Source organism: Orycteropus afer, unplaced genomic scaffold (assembly GCF_000298275.1).
Source record: "Orycteropus afer afer isolate SDZICR_OR568_19922 unplaced genomic scaffold, OryAfe1.0 scaffold00298, whole genome shotgun sequence".
NCBI classification, from domain to species: Eukaryota; Metazoa; Chordata; class Mammalia; order Tubulidentata; family Orycteropodidae; genus Orycteropus; species Orycteropus afer.
The window spans coordinates 1,179,025-1,194,396 of NW_006921885.1; positions in this window are offsets into that span (position 1 = coordinate 1,179,025).

The following is a 15,372-nucleotide window of genomic DNA, read 5'->3' on the forward strand; positions in this document are numbered from 1 at the left end:
ACTCAAAAAATGAATGTTCCCTTGTCTGTATTTTTGGTCCTAAAAATAAATAAACCTTAAAATGCCTGCTGGTGGTGGGGGGAGCAGGGGGGGGATACCATTGAATAGATTCTGACTCACAGCAGCCCTACAGGACAAACTAGAACTGCCCCCATAATGTTTGAAGGCTGTAATCTTTATGGAAATAGACTGCCACATCTTTCTACCACAGAGCGGCTGGTGGGTTCAAACTATCAACCTATCGGTTAGCAACCAAGTGCTTAACTACCGCTACACTAGGGCTCCTTAAATTGTCTGCTACTCAGCTTGAAACAAACACTCTCCATTGAGAGAAGCAATATTAGAAATGATGACCAAGGGGGAAAGATCAAGATAAACCACCCAAAGCCTCAGCTTCCACTGAACTTGTGTCAGAGACCTATGGCAGGTAGGGTGGGCATCCAGAGCTGTGCCCATAAAAGCTGACACAGCTACTGCAGTTAAATTTCTGCCTGACATTGGAGGTTCAAACAGCTCTGCTTTACTGCCAGTATGAAACACACTTCGGTTTTCTGTGTGGGATCAAGTGTGGGGCTCCAGGAACACAACACAGCAGTGAGGTACCAGTTGGGCCCAGCAGCGCTGAGCAGAAGGAGAGGTGATGCCTGGCAGATGCAGTTGTGCCAGTGAGAGATAGTGATACCCAAAGGGAGTGGGCCCTCTGTGAACTCATTGGAGCAGCTTAATTAACAGCAGACACCTGAGCAGCAGGCATTCCCAAGAGAGTCAGAGAGAAGAAGAAAATGGCAGCAGGCATTCCCAAGAGCGTCAGAGAGAAGAAGAAAATGGCAAATGCCATGCCTTAGCTGATGGAATCTGTTTCTGAGGAAAAGTGATAACCTGGCAACTCACAGAAAAACCGATGTGAGGAAGGGAAACTTAAGAGAGAGAGAGAGAGAGAGAAAAAAAAGCCTTATATTAACAAAGAAATTACTCAGTAAATTTCAAGTCATATATTTATATTCAACTATTATATTAATTCTGCAAGTTAGGTTATATCCTTTTTAAAAGAATTCTCTTTTTAAAAATTCCAATAATGATCTTAAAATAATTGTGACTAACTTTCAGGTTAGTGATTAATTGTTGAATTTTTAGTAGAATATGTGAGTTATACTATTATCCTTTAATGTATTTACTGTTGACCTGATTTTACATCTGCAGTATAAAATAACATACTTTCTAATAATTTAAGCTATATTTTTAAGAAGCACAATAGACATGCTTTACCAGATTACCACTTTGATTTTTTTTACCTTCCTTCCTCTTCGCCTCCATCAGGCAATGCTTCGATACCTTACTCTACTCCTAACCAGGAATCACTCAAAATGAAAAAGTTATTAATAGCAAAATAATATACTTGACACACAAAACCAAAAAAAAAAAACTCACTTGACACATAAGAGAAAGATATTATCACAGAAATTCAATGTTCTTTATTAAAAAAAAGCTGTTCCACTTATTTCATAACATAAAAATCTATCTTAACAAATGGAAAATACAGAATTAAATCCTACAAAATCTGTTGCATTGTAACTATTATTTTGTGGTTAAGAGCCATGGAAATTAATTGTAGCATATTTTTTTTTCTTTTTATATCCTATGAACAAGCAAGAAAGTTTGCACTGTATAATATTTATATTTAAATTTCAAAAATTACATTCTCTTTGTCACTTGCAGTATATAGAAATAATTCGGCTAAGACACTTGCCTGCTAACCAGACGGCTGGCGGTTCAAACCCACCAGCCACTCCTCGGAAGGAAGGTTGGGCAATCCTACTTCGTAGTGATACTGCCTCGGAAACCCAAGGAGGGGTCGCTATGAGTCGGGGCCGACTCGACGGCAAACAACAACAACAACAACAACATTGCCTAAATAAGATAGTTTGGATCTGCACAGGAGAGTCTCTACTTCAAAACAGGTTAGATTCTGACAGGTCATTTAAATTAACTAAGTGATGTAAGTTTGCACTTCCCAGATACATTTCCGTGAAAGAAGAGTACAAATTAGTCCTTTGAAGCATGACAGTCAATCCTATGTTTCTCCTCTTTTATAAAATATAATCTCCCTTCTGGCCTTCCTTCCTACCTTCCTCCCTGTCTGTTCTTCAAAACTGACTAGTTTCATCTACATTGAATATCTATTTGGGCAAGCAATATTGAAGAAGAACAAAGAAAGAGACCTCACACTTTCCAATCTCAAACCTTACTATAAATCCACAGTAATCAAAACAGCCTGGTACTGGTTCAATGACAGCACACAGGCCAATGGAATAGAATTGAGAACACAGAAGTATATTCACAGACCAGTGGAGAGCTGATATTTGACAAAAGGTCAAAGTTCATTCAATGGGGAAGAAATAGTCTCTTTAACTAATGGTGCTGACAAAGCTGGTTATTCAGTTACAGAAAAATGAAATGGATCCATACCTCACACCATGCACAAAAATAACTCAAAATAGATTAAAGTTCAAAGTGTTAAAGCTAAAACTATAAAGTTCTTGGAATATAATACAGGAAAATAAACTAAAGGACCTATTTTTTTTTTTACATAAATAGCCTATTAAACCAACTTAAAAATGCACAAACAATCAAAGATAATGTAGATAACTAAGACTTCCTAAAAATTGATTATGCTCATCAAAAGACTTCACCAAAAGAGTAAAAAGAGCACCTACACATTGGGGAAAAATCTTCAGGGAACAACATATCTCACAAGGGTCTAATCTGTAAAATATATGTTGTTGTTGTTGTTCTTAGGTACTATCGAGTCCACTCCAACTCATAGCAACCCCGTGTATAACAGAACAAAACACTGCCCGATCCTGCACCGTTTTCAAGGCATTTCATTTTTGTTACTTTTGTTGTTGTTGCTGCTGCTGCTGTTGCTGTCAGTTGATGACGAGTCAGCTCCAAGTCCTCAGGACCCCATGCCTCACAATCCTTGCTATACCTGAGCCCATTGTTGCAGCCATTGCGTCAATCCATCTCATTGAGGTCCTTCCCCTTTTGCACTGACCCTCTGCTTTATCAAGCATGATATCCTTCTTCAGGGAATACTCCCCTCTGACAACATGACCAAAGTTGATGAGACCAAGTCTGGCCATTCTCACTTCCAAGGACCATTCTGGCTGGAAGAACACTTCTTCCAGGACAGATTTGTTACTTCTTCTGGCAATCCGTGGTCCTCTCAATATTCTTTGCCACCACCACAACTCAAAAGCATTAACTCTTCTTCTGGCTTCCTTATTCATTGCTCAGCTTTTACACGTATATGAGGAGAATGAAAACACCAGGGCTTGGGTTAGGTGCACCTTCATCTTCAAGGAGACATCTTTGCTCTTCAGCACTTTAAAGAGGTCTTTTGCAACAGATTTGCCCAGTGCAATATGTCATCTGATTTCTTGACTGCTGCTTCCATGGGTGTTGATTGTGGATCCAAGTAAAATGAAATTCCTGACATTACTCTTCTCCATTTATCATGATGCTGCTTATCGGTCCAATTGTGAGGATTTTTGTTTTCCTTAGGTTAAGGTGTAATGCATACTGCAGACTGTAGTCTTCAATCTTCATCAGTAAGTGCTTCAAGTCATCTTCACTTTCAGCAAGCAAGGTTGTGTCATCTGCATATCACAGATTGTTAATGAGTCTTCCTCCAATCCTGATTCTGCGTTCCTTTTCATACATTCCAACTTCTCACAGTCCGACTTCTTGGATTATTTGCCCAGCATACAGATTGAATAAATATGGTGAAAGGATACAACCCTGATGTACTCCCTTCCTGATTTTAAACAATGCAGTATCCCTTGTTCGGTTCAAACAACAGCCTCCTGCTCTATGTACAGGTTCCTCATGAGCACAATTAAGTATTCTAGAATTCCCATTCTTCTCAATGTTATCCATAATTTGTTATGATCCATACAGTCAAATGCTTTTGCATAGTCAATAAAACACAAGTAAACATCTTTCTGGTATTCTTTGCTGTCAGCCATGATCCATCTGACACCAGCAATGATATCCCTCATTTCATGTCCTCTTCCGAATCTGGCTTGCATTTCTGGCAGTTCCCTGTCTATATACTGCTGCAAATGTTTTTTAATTATCTTCAGCAAGATTTCACCTGCATGTGATATTAATTATATTGTTCAATAATTTCCATGTTCTTTGGGATCACCTTCCTTTGGGATGGGTACAAGTATGGATCTCTTACAATCACTTGGCCAGGTAGCTGTCTTCCAAATTTCTTGGCATAGATGAGTAAGTGCCTCCAATGAGGCATCCATTTATTGAAACATCTCAATGGGTATTCTGTCAATTCCTGGAACCTTGTTTTTCACCAATTCCTTCAATGTAGCTTCAACTTCTTCTTTCTACACCCTTGGTTCTCGATCACTACTGACTTGGAAACCCAAGGATGGGTAGCTATGAGTTGGGTCTGATTCGACAGCAGTGAGTTTGGTTTTTTTTTTTTTTTTTTGGTATAGTATATTGGACTAAAGAAATGAGTCAACATAATGAAAGTATGAGGGCTGCAAAAAACAGATGAAATTCTATCTCAAAAACTTTTAAATATATTAAAAATATAAAATATAACACTAAAAAATATTTAGCCTTTTATGTATTTACAACTTTTTAAAGGAGAGAATGACCTTTTGAAGAATGTTTTAAGAAGCAACCAGTAACAATTTAACAAGACCTATGTGTTTTCTGATCTAAGCTTCAAATACGTAGAGCAAGTGAGTTTTAATGAGGCATCGTATTTGTATTTGCACACATGCATATTCACAAAGGAATACTTCTCATCTGCCAAATCAGAAGTGTCTGTCACTGGTTTGTACTCCTGTTGTACAAATCTTCTCTAAAAAATATTCTACATGTGACCAGAAGGCTTTTGCTTAGAAAGTGGTAACACGGACTCACTGTTTTCAAGGCATTTCATTTTTGTTACTTTTGATGTTGTTGCTGCTGCTGCTGTTTCTGTCAGTTGATGAGTCAGCTCCAAGTCCTCATGACCCTATGCAAAGCAGAATGGCCCGTTGCCGCGTCCTGAGCCAACTTAATGGCCACTGGCATTCTTGAGTCCATGGTTGAGGCCACCATGTGTTTGGAGTGTTTTCCAATCTCGGGAGCTCATCTTCCAGCACTGTCTTGGACCATATTCTGTTGTGAGCTACGGGGCTTTCATTGCCTGACTTTCAGAAGTAAATCACCAGGGCTTTCTTTCTAGTCTATCTTAGTTTGGAAGTGCCACTGAAACCTAGCCACATTGAGTGATCCTGCTAGTATTGGAAATATCAGTGGCATAGTTTCCAGCATCATATAGGGTATAAAAGTCTAAAATCTGAGGCATTTGGCATATTTAAATAGAGCAGCCTGGAAACAGAATCTTAATACTACCTTAAAGTCTTGATATGAGTCTACTATGTACATAGATTCTACTATGTTGAATTTTAAAGCTGTTTTTTCTAACAGCAGTTCCTCTAACCTTTGTGCTGACCTAACCACATAACCCTAAAGGAGACATTTTTCTCTGTGGCTGGGCAGATGCAAGATGTCACAGTGTATTCCCAGGGGTTTTTTTGCTCAAAAGTCAAACAGATACAGGGTGTAGTACCTTATGCCGAAAGGGTCTTGACTCACAGCATTATTGATAAATCTTCTCCACAATGTACCCCTGGAAAAGACATGCTTGAGAAAAAAACATGTCCTGCCATTGTCTGGTGACTATCCTGTCATTAACTGAAAAGCACATATACTCGCAACTATGTATACTTAATCACATAATGCCACATAATGTTATCTACCAGTCCCTACTAAGCCCCCACTCTCAAATATCTTACCTTTAACTTCCCTGATTGTCTTTCAGCCAATCAAGATTTTGTAGTTTTAGTCCCTGTCTTAGGCTGGGTTCTCTAGAGAAGCAAAACCAATGAAGCTTAGAAAGAGAAAAAATTATCTCAGGGAAATGGTTCAAACAGTTGTAGGAGGTGGCAAGTCCCAAGTTCATGGGTAAAATGTCAAGCTGGAGGCTTTTCCTCACTCACGCAGCTGCAGGGGCTGACAAACCCAAGATTAGCAGGCACTATAGCAAGGTGCTGGCTTCAGCTGATGATGACTCCAACATTGGCAGGTAAAATGACAGACTGCTGGCTCATAGGCTGCAAAGGCAACAATCCCAAGATCAGCAGACACTACAGCAGGTCATTTGTTCATATTCAAGAACCAGAGATGATGAAGAGCTAAAAGCAGGATCCAAATCCAGCGGAAAGCCAGAGAAAGTTCCCAGGACATCCACGTGTGTCTGGAACAGGCCACACACCTGAGAAAACCTTTCAGCTGAGTGGCTGCTCATAGAACATCTCATAATGGAAGTGACGACATCAAATCTCATTACATGGCATAACTACATCACAACTATCTAAACCACTTAAAACCAAAGTTCCAACTAAGTTAACACACAACCTGAACTATCAGTTCCTGCTTTAACTGCATAAGAATGCTTGCTTCTTTATTGTCAGGCAGAGCAGCCATCTTCACTCTATGAAATTAAATATTTTCTCATGCTAGACCATCTCTGGATTTTCATTACATTTCTTAATTTTACTTTTACAGAGTGTGTGTTTTCACTCTAGAACGGCAGCAACACGCAGGGCACCACAGTACAACAAACTGACGTATGGGTGATAGAGTTCATCTTTAGACTCTTCTAAAGAACTGCTCAAGTTTCCTCTTTATATTTAACTGATATTTACTTTCCTGCAACATCCACCTTTTAGTCCTTGCTCTGCCCTTGAGAGCATCAGGATTAGGCTGCTGGGTGGAAAACAGTGCCTGTGGTGATGAACTAAAATATAACCTGATAAGTAAAACTCCCACACTGGCAGGGTCAGCCTCACAAAGCATGAGGTGAGAGCAATGAGGTAAACATCATCATTACACAGTTTGCACTGAATTTCTTCTTCTGGGGGAATTTCATCAGAATCTTACTTCCCCTGCCACAGAGGTAGGCGTATGATCCAAACTAGCTAATCAAAATATTCTGCTCCTACTTCCGTAGTGATACTGCCTCAGAAACCCAAGGAGGGGTCGCTATGAGTCGGGGCTGACTCGACGGCACATAGCAACAACAACAACAACCTCTGATAGCACTACTGCAAGTCCTGTTTAGGTACAGATACTGACAAGGAGAGAGGGAACCTGTTCTACTCTGAGATTGGAGCTGTCATGTGAGGCTGCTGGTATGCAGAGCCCAATCTGAGACAACGCAACAGGACCTGGGTCAATATTTGAAACTTAGGATCCAGCTATCCCTTCAACCAACCAGGGTTGAAGTCAAGGGTGCCTTGGCATTGAAGGAGACTACAGTAATAATCTTTGCCCACTGCACAATTTTCCTAGGAACAGATTCTGGCTGTCACAGTCCAACTGTCTGGGGCAAGGAAGGAGGATCCCACCTATAGTTAATCTCCACAAGAGGATTTCTTTCTGGTTAATGCCATGGTGCTAATTAAAAATTCCCATGAAGACTTTTTTCAAGAGTCTTTAAGAGCAAAAGTCATGACCTCAAATATTTCACTTGCTAATTCCAGAAAAATGCATCATACTATTTAATAATGGGGATCTCTGGTGGCATAGTGCCCAAGGCATTTGACTGCTAACCAGAAGGCTGGAAGTTCAAACCCACCAGCCACTCTTTGGAAGGAAGACTGGGCAATTTACTTCCATAGAGATACGAGATACCAGCTCAGAAACCCAAGGAGGGGTCGCTATGAGTCAGAACCGACTCGACAACAGTGAGTTTGTCTCTTTGGTTTTATTTAGTAGAGATAAACCTGATCCATTGACAATAATTAAATATAAATCTTAAGTAACTAAAAATACAAGTTTTATTCAAATGCACTGTCTCACCTAATACTATCTGCCTCACTGCATCTTTATTCTTCTCTCATAGTTCTGCGTATTTTGCTCTGTATGTCTTTTATCAGTATAGCTAGAGAGTAAGTAACTAAATACATCCTGGTAATAAACTGCCTTCTATCTCTCAGATACTTCCGTTTCCCTTCTCACCTTATGTGCTGAAAAGTCACTTCAACAAACATTCTCCATGAAAGGCAGCACAGAATTGCAATGACATTTCACTAGCAGTGAGTCAGCATCTCCTCTCATTGAAACAGCTTAAGCTTTTCAGAGACATGGCATACGTGCTGCCACATTTGGAAAAATGTGAAGTTTTAGGAAATGGTGGTCAGAACGTGGGAAACACCAGTGACACCCTCACTTAACTGACTGTTTTGCCACTGAACATTTAGTGTGTTTTCAAATGGAGAAAATTCGTGGGCAAGTATGAACATAACATAGCCCTGCTGATAACATAAAAAGAATCTCAAAAAAGGCATTTGAGAGGCTTTCTAGGGCTATCAGTCCAGTCTCTATCCTCTTGCAGATTCTGTTTTAAAGAAACAATTTCACTCTGTGTGTGTGTGTGTGTGTGTGATTGAGACAGAGAGTGTGCGATGACTATGTTATGGCCTTCGAATGGATATTACCGACATAAGTTGCCCTCAAGTATATTCTAATTCATGGTGGCCTTATGTGTGTCAGGGTATAACTGTGCTCCCTATGGTTTTCAATGCCTGATTTTTTAAAGTAGATCACCAGGCCTTTCTTCTTTAGTGCCTCTTGGTGGATTCAAACCTCCAGCCTTTCAGTTAGTAGCTGAGTATATTAACTTGCATCACCTAGGAATTCCTAATGGATATGGAGATGATTAAAATAACTATTGAGCACTACCATGCAGGCACTGGAGTACTAAGGACATCACTCAACATAATATACATTCTTTCTTTTTTTAATTTTTATTGTGATTTGGATGAAAGTTTACAGAGCAAATTAATTTTCCTTACAGCAGTTCACATACACTTTGTCTCATGACATTGACTGCAATTTCCCACAATTCAACAGCTCTCTTCCCACTTCCTCCTAATAGTTACCTCTTCCCTGTGTCCTTCCCTCTCGTGCACTCCTGCCCCATGACGTATAGTATCATTCCTGCAGAGGTAACTTTCAGTCACTAATATTTAAAGGGTGTTATAGAAGCATATACAGGGGAACTTAACCTAGTTACAGAGATTGAGAAAGTCTTATATGAGGAAGTAATAGTTAAGCAGAAACTTGAAGGACTAGGGATTAACTAGCTGAGAAGGAACAGGGAGGACATTCCAGACAGAGGGAACAGTATGGATGAAAGTCTTGAGACAGGAGAGGGCACTGTCATTCAAGAAAATGACAGAAGATCAATGTGACCACTGGAAAGTGGAAAGCATGGAAATTAGGAGACATTGAGTCAGGGGTTCAGGATATGGTGGGGTAAACACAGCTTTGAAAGTAATGTTAAAGTTTTTTTTTAACATGTTCCAAACTGAACTCCCTCTTAGATCTTTCATATCCTACACTGAAATCATCAGCAACACTTATTCTATCTGAAAGGTATATTTGTTATGGATTGAATTGTGTGGTCACAGAATATGTGTTACAAATCCTAACCTCTATACATGTGGATGTAAATCCATCTGGGAAGAGGATGTTCTTTGTTAATGAAGCTATATCAGTGTAGGATGTGTCTAAAACCAATCATTTTTGAGATATAACAGGGGCAGATTAACACAAAAGAAAGCAAGCACAAGTGAGAAAAGCTTGGCATCATGTGAAAATCACCAAGGAACTGAGGAACAGAAACTAAAAGAGACAAGGATTTTCCACTCGAGTGGGCAGAGCCTGTGCTCTGAATTCACACTTCTAGCCTCCTAAACTGTTAGAGAAGAAACTTCTGTCTACTAAAGCTGCTTGTAGTGTTTCTGTTATAGTAGTACTAAAACAATATCCTTTACTGGACAACTTCTTATCATTTTCACCATACTATCCTGGTTTAATCACCATCTCCTCTCTTCTGGGTTACTGCTATAACCATATAAATGGTCTTATTTTTACTTTTGCCCCTCAGGAGTGTTCCTTTTAAAACATGAGTCAGCACCTCAGCAACAAAAAGACAATCCCATTTTTTAAAAAAGGCAGAGGACAGGAACAGACAATTTGCCAAAGAAGACATTCAGGTAGAAATGTTCACAATTGTTAACCATTAAACCAAAAAACCAAACCCACTACCACTGAGTCAGTTCCAACTCATAGCAACCCTCATGGGGTTTACAAGCCTGTAAATCTTTGCAGAAGCAGATTGCCTTGTCTTTCTCCATTGGAGCAGTTGGTGGGTTCAAACCACTAACTCTTTGGTTAGCAGCTCAGTGCCTTAATCACAGCACCTCCCAAAACCAAAACCAAATCCATTGCTATTGAGTTGATTCTGACTCATAGTGACCCCCATTGAGGTTGTTGTTGTTGTTAAGTGCCATCAAGTCATTTCCGACTCATAGTGACCCCATGCACAGCAGAACGAAACACTGCCCAATCCCGCGCCAGGCCCACAATCCCTTCTATACTTGAGCCCATCATCACAGCCACCATGTCAATCCATCTCATTGAAGGCCTCCCCCTCTTTCGACCCTCCACCCTACCAAGCATGACATCCTTCTCCAGGGAATGGTCCCTTCTTACAACATGACCAAAAGAGGTGAGACGAAGTCTGGCCATTCTTGCTTCCAAGGAGCATTCTGGCTGCACTTCCTCCAGGACAGATATGTTAGTTCTTTTAGCAGTCCATGGTACTTTCAGCATTCTTTGCCAGCACCACAACTCAAAAATATCAACTCTTCTTCAGTCTTCCTTATTCATTGTCCAGCTCTCACATGCATACAAGGCAATTGGAAGTATCATGGCTTGTGTCAGGCACACCTTAGTCCTCAAGGAGATATCCTTGCTCCTCAGCACTTGATACAGTTCCTTCACAGTTGACTTTCCCAATGCTACACATCGTCTAGTGTCCTGACTGCTGCTTCCATTGGCATCGATTGTAGAACCAAGCAACGTCAATTCTTTGACAACCTCATTCTTCTCTCCATTTACTGTGATGCTGCTCATTGGTCCAGTTGTGAGGATTTTTGTTTTCTTTATATTGAGAAGTAATCCATACTGCAGACTGCATTCTTCAAACTTCATCAGTAGGTGCTTTAAGTCATCCTCACTTTCAGCAAGCAAAGTTGTATCGTCTGCATATCTCAGGTTGTTAATGATTCTTCCTCCAATCCTGATACCACGTTTTTCTTCATATAGTCCAGCTTCTCGGATTATTTGCTCAGCATATAGATTGAGTAAGTGTGGAGAAAGGATACAACCCTGACGCACTCCCTTCTTGATTTTAAAACATGTAGTGTCCCCTTGTTCTGTTCGAACGACAGCCTCCTGGTCAAGGTACAGATTCCTCATGAGTACAATCAAGTGCTCGAGAATTCCCATTCTTCTCAATGTTATCCATAATTTGTCATGATCCACACAATCAAATGCCTTTGCATAGTCAATACAACACAAGTAAACATCTTTCTGGTATTCTTTGCCTTAAGCCCATTGAGGTATTAAGGCACTAAACCTTTACAGAAGTAGATTGCCCCATCTTCCTTTTGCATAGTGGCTGGTGAGTTTGAACCATTAACCTTCTCCTTAGCAGTCAAATGCCTTAGGCACTGTTCCACCAGAACTCCTTACAGCTCTACCAGAGCTCCTTTTTTAACCATAAAAAAACAAACCCATCACCACTCAGTCAATTCGAACTCATAGCAACCCCCTTTGTGTTTCTGAGGTGGTAAATCTTTATGGAAGTAGATTGCCCAGTCTTCCTACCCTGGAGTGGCTGGTGGGTTTGAACTGCCAACCTTCTGGTTAGCAGTTAAATGCCTTAGGCACTATGCTACCAGAGCTCCTTTTTTTAACCATTAAAAGACCAAAAAAACAAACTCACTGTGTCGAGTCGATTCAACTCATAGCGACCCTTCCTTAGGTTTCTGAGGCAGTATCTCTACAGAAGTAGATTGCCCAGTCTTCCTCATGAGGAGTGGCTGGTCAGTTTGAACCTCCAGCCTTCTGGTTGGAAATCAAATGCCTTGGGCACTACACCACCAGAGCTCCCTTTTTTTAACTATTGTTGTTGTGTGCTGTCGAGTCGACCCCGACACATAGCTACCCCTCCTTGGGTTGCTGAGGCACTATCACTATGGAAGTAGATTGCCCAACCTTCCTTCCGGGGAGTGGCTGGTGGGTTTGAACTGCCAGCCTTCTGGTTAGCAGTCAAGTGCCTTAGGCACTATGCTACCAGAGCTCCTTTTTAACTATGAGAGAGATGTAAAACATGACAACAAAGTAACATCTCACCCCAGCATTAATAGCACAGTTCAAAAAGCAGAAAACAAGGAATGCTGAAGAGAGTGTAGAGAGAATGCAACCCTCATAGACTGCTGGTGGAACAGTAAAATGGTGCAACCTCTGCAGAAAATGGTATGGCAATTCCTTAAAAAGTTACAAATAAAAAAACCATTTGATCCAGCAATCTAACTACTAGGTATATATCCTGCAGAAATAAGAGCCATGATATGAGGAGATATATTCACATCCATGTTCATTGCAGTGCTATTCACAATAGCAAAAGGACAGAAACATCCTAAGTGCTCATCAATTGATGAATAGATACATAAACTATGGTACCTATGCACAATGGAATGCTGTGCAACATGAAAGAATAATGATGCATCTGCAAAACGCCTCATAACATGAATGAACCTAGAGGACATTATTGTGAGTGAAATTAGTCAAACACAAAAGGACAAATATTGTATGACACCACTACCATAACAAGTTTAAAAAAAAAAATACTTCACTCACAGAAAGAGTCATTCTTTAAAGGTTACTAGAGGTGGGAGGGGAAAAGAGGATAAATCACTAATTAAATGGTTGTTGTTGTTGTTGTTAAACACCATTGAAGACACTATTAACTTTAGTGAAGGGAAAACAATATACAATAAGTGGGAAGTCAGCACAAGATGATCAAGGCAGAGGATGACTTTAAAAGCAGCACAAGAGTTAAAGACAACAAAGGTAAATATTATTACACACACAATCCTGCAATAACAGTAGTAACAATAAGCAATGAGTGGTACTCAAATAGATACTCAACTGAACAGGGGTGGTAAGGCAAATGTGACTACACCCACAAATTTATATCGGTTTAACAGGATATTTCTACATATGTATAAATACATATGGGCTACAAATATATCCATGCACAATGGATATAAGAGAGCATTGCTGTTGTTGTTATGTGCCATCAAGTCAGACCCAACTCATAGCGACCCCTCCTTGGGTTTCCAAGGTGGTATCACTACAGAAGTAGATTGCCCAACCTTCCTTCCAAGTAATGGCTGGTGGGTTTGAACAGCCAGCTTTCTGGTTAGTAGTCAAGTGCCTTAAGCATTACCCTACCAGAGCTCCCATAATAAAGCAAAATTATAAAGCCTTCTTTACCATAACTAAACACCTTGAGGGAATGAGTCACTGGGCTTGGGAGGTCAGGACTATAGTCTGTAGAGACACTAAGGGCAACTGGCATAATGTAGTCCACAAAGACTTGTGATACATCCTACTTTGGTGTGTAGTGACTGGTGTCTTAAAAGCATGTGAGTGACCATCTAATGGGCGACTATTGGTATCTCTCAGTTCAAAGCAAAGAAGATTGAAGTTAATCAAAGACATAAGGAAACAGCTAGTACAAAGGACTGGTGTACCACCTGAACTCCAGCCTCAATGACCTTGAGACCACAACTAGACAGTACCCAGTTACTACTGCTGACTACTCTGAAAGAGATCACAATAGCAGGTCCCAGACAGAGTGGGAGAAAAATATGGGTCAAAACTCAATATTAAAAAAAAAAAAAAAAAAAAAAGACTAGGCTTACTGCTTTGATAAAGACTTTATGAACCTCCTAGAGTATGGCTCTTAGACAACCCTTCAAGCCTAGAACTTCACCCTACCCCCTCCAATGGCTCGACTTTCAGCCAAACAATACATAGGCCTATAAGGTGAACAATAATACTAGGGAGTTACTCATTAGAACAGTTGTTGTTGTTGTTGTTATGGCTGTCGAGTTGGATCCAACTCCTAGCGACCCCTCCTTGGGTTTCCAAGGTGGTATTACTATGGAAGTAGATTGCCCAACCTTCATTCCAAGGAGTGGCTGGTAGGTTTGAACTGCCAGCCTTCTGGTTAGCAGTAAAGTGCCTTAGCCACTATGCTACCAGAGCTCCTTAGACCAGTAAGGTGTAGGATTTGCCCAGGGATAAAGCTAAGAAGGCAGGAAGGAATAGGAAAGAAGGACGAAGAGAAATGGTAAATACAGGGAGGCAGTATGAAGAATGTTATTACATTGTGGGGATTGCAGTGAATGTCACAGAGAAAATGTGATGAATAGTTGAATGGAAACCAATTTGCTATGTAAACTTGCACACAAATCAAAATAAAAAAAGAAAACATGAGTCAGACCATATCACTCCTCTGTCCAAACCCTCCAAAGTTCTCCATCTCATTCAGAGTAAAAATTCAAATCCTTACAATGGCCTGTAAGTGTGATCTGCTGTTAAATCTCCAACTTCAACCACATATTACTTTCGTCTTCATTCAATATGCTGTAAACCCAGTACCCTAACTATTCCTTGAAGGACAGACAAGCTTCCCTCTTCCCTCTTCCTTCTCAGCGTCTGTGCATTCGCTATTTCCTCTGCCCAGTTTTTTTTTTTTTTCTTTTTCCCTCCAGATAGCCACATGGCTTACACCTTCACCTACTTTCAGTCTCTGCTGAAGTGCTGTCTTCTCAGTGAAGCCTTCTCTAACTATTCTATTTAAAATTCCAACATGCCCTTTCCCTTCCTTTTACCTGGGTTATTTTTATCACTAGTGCATCACAGTATATATATTTACTTATTTACCTTGCCCTCCCACACTGGGATGCAAACTCTATGAGGACATAAATTTCTGTCAATTGCATTCACTGTGATATCCCTGGAGTCTTAGAATAATGCTCAGGCCATAGTAGGAACTCAAATATTTGTTGAAGATCTTCATCCTAAAATTAATAAGAAGAGTTTTGATCATGAAGAGACAAGATCACAGATAATTTTTTTTTAATATCTCTCCAGCTGCCCATGTAAAGAATATTTGGGAAAAAGAGGGGGGGGGGGATGAAATTCACAAGAGTGAATGCCTGGATGAAAATTAGCCAGTCTTCATTTCTAAGAAAAGTTCATGCAGTGAACTGAAGAAGTGAGGTTTACTAGCCTTAGTAATGACTCAGTATGACTGTCACTCTCAAAGATTCACCTACTCCCTCACCCAATGATCCATGA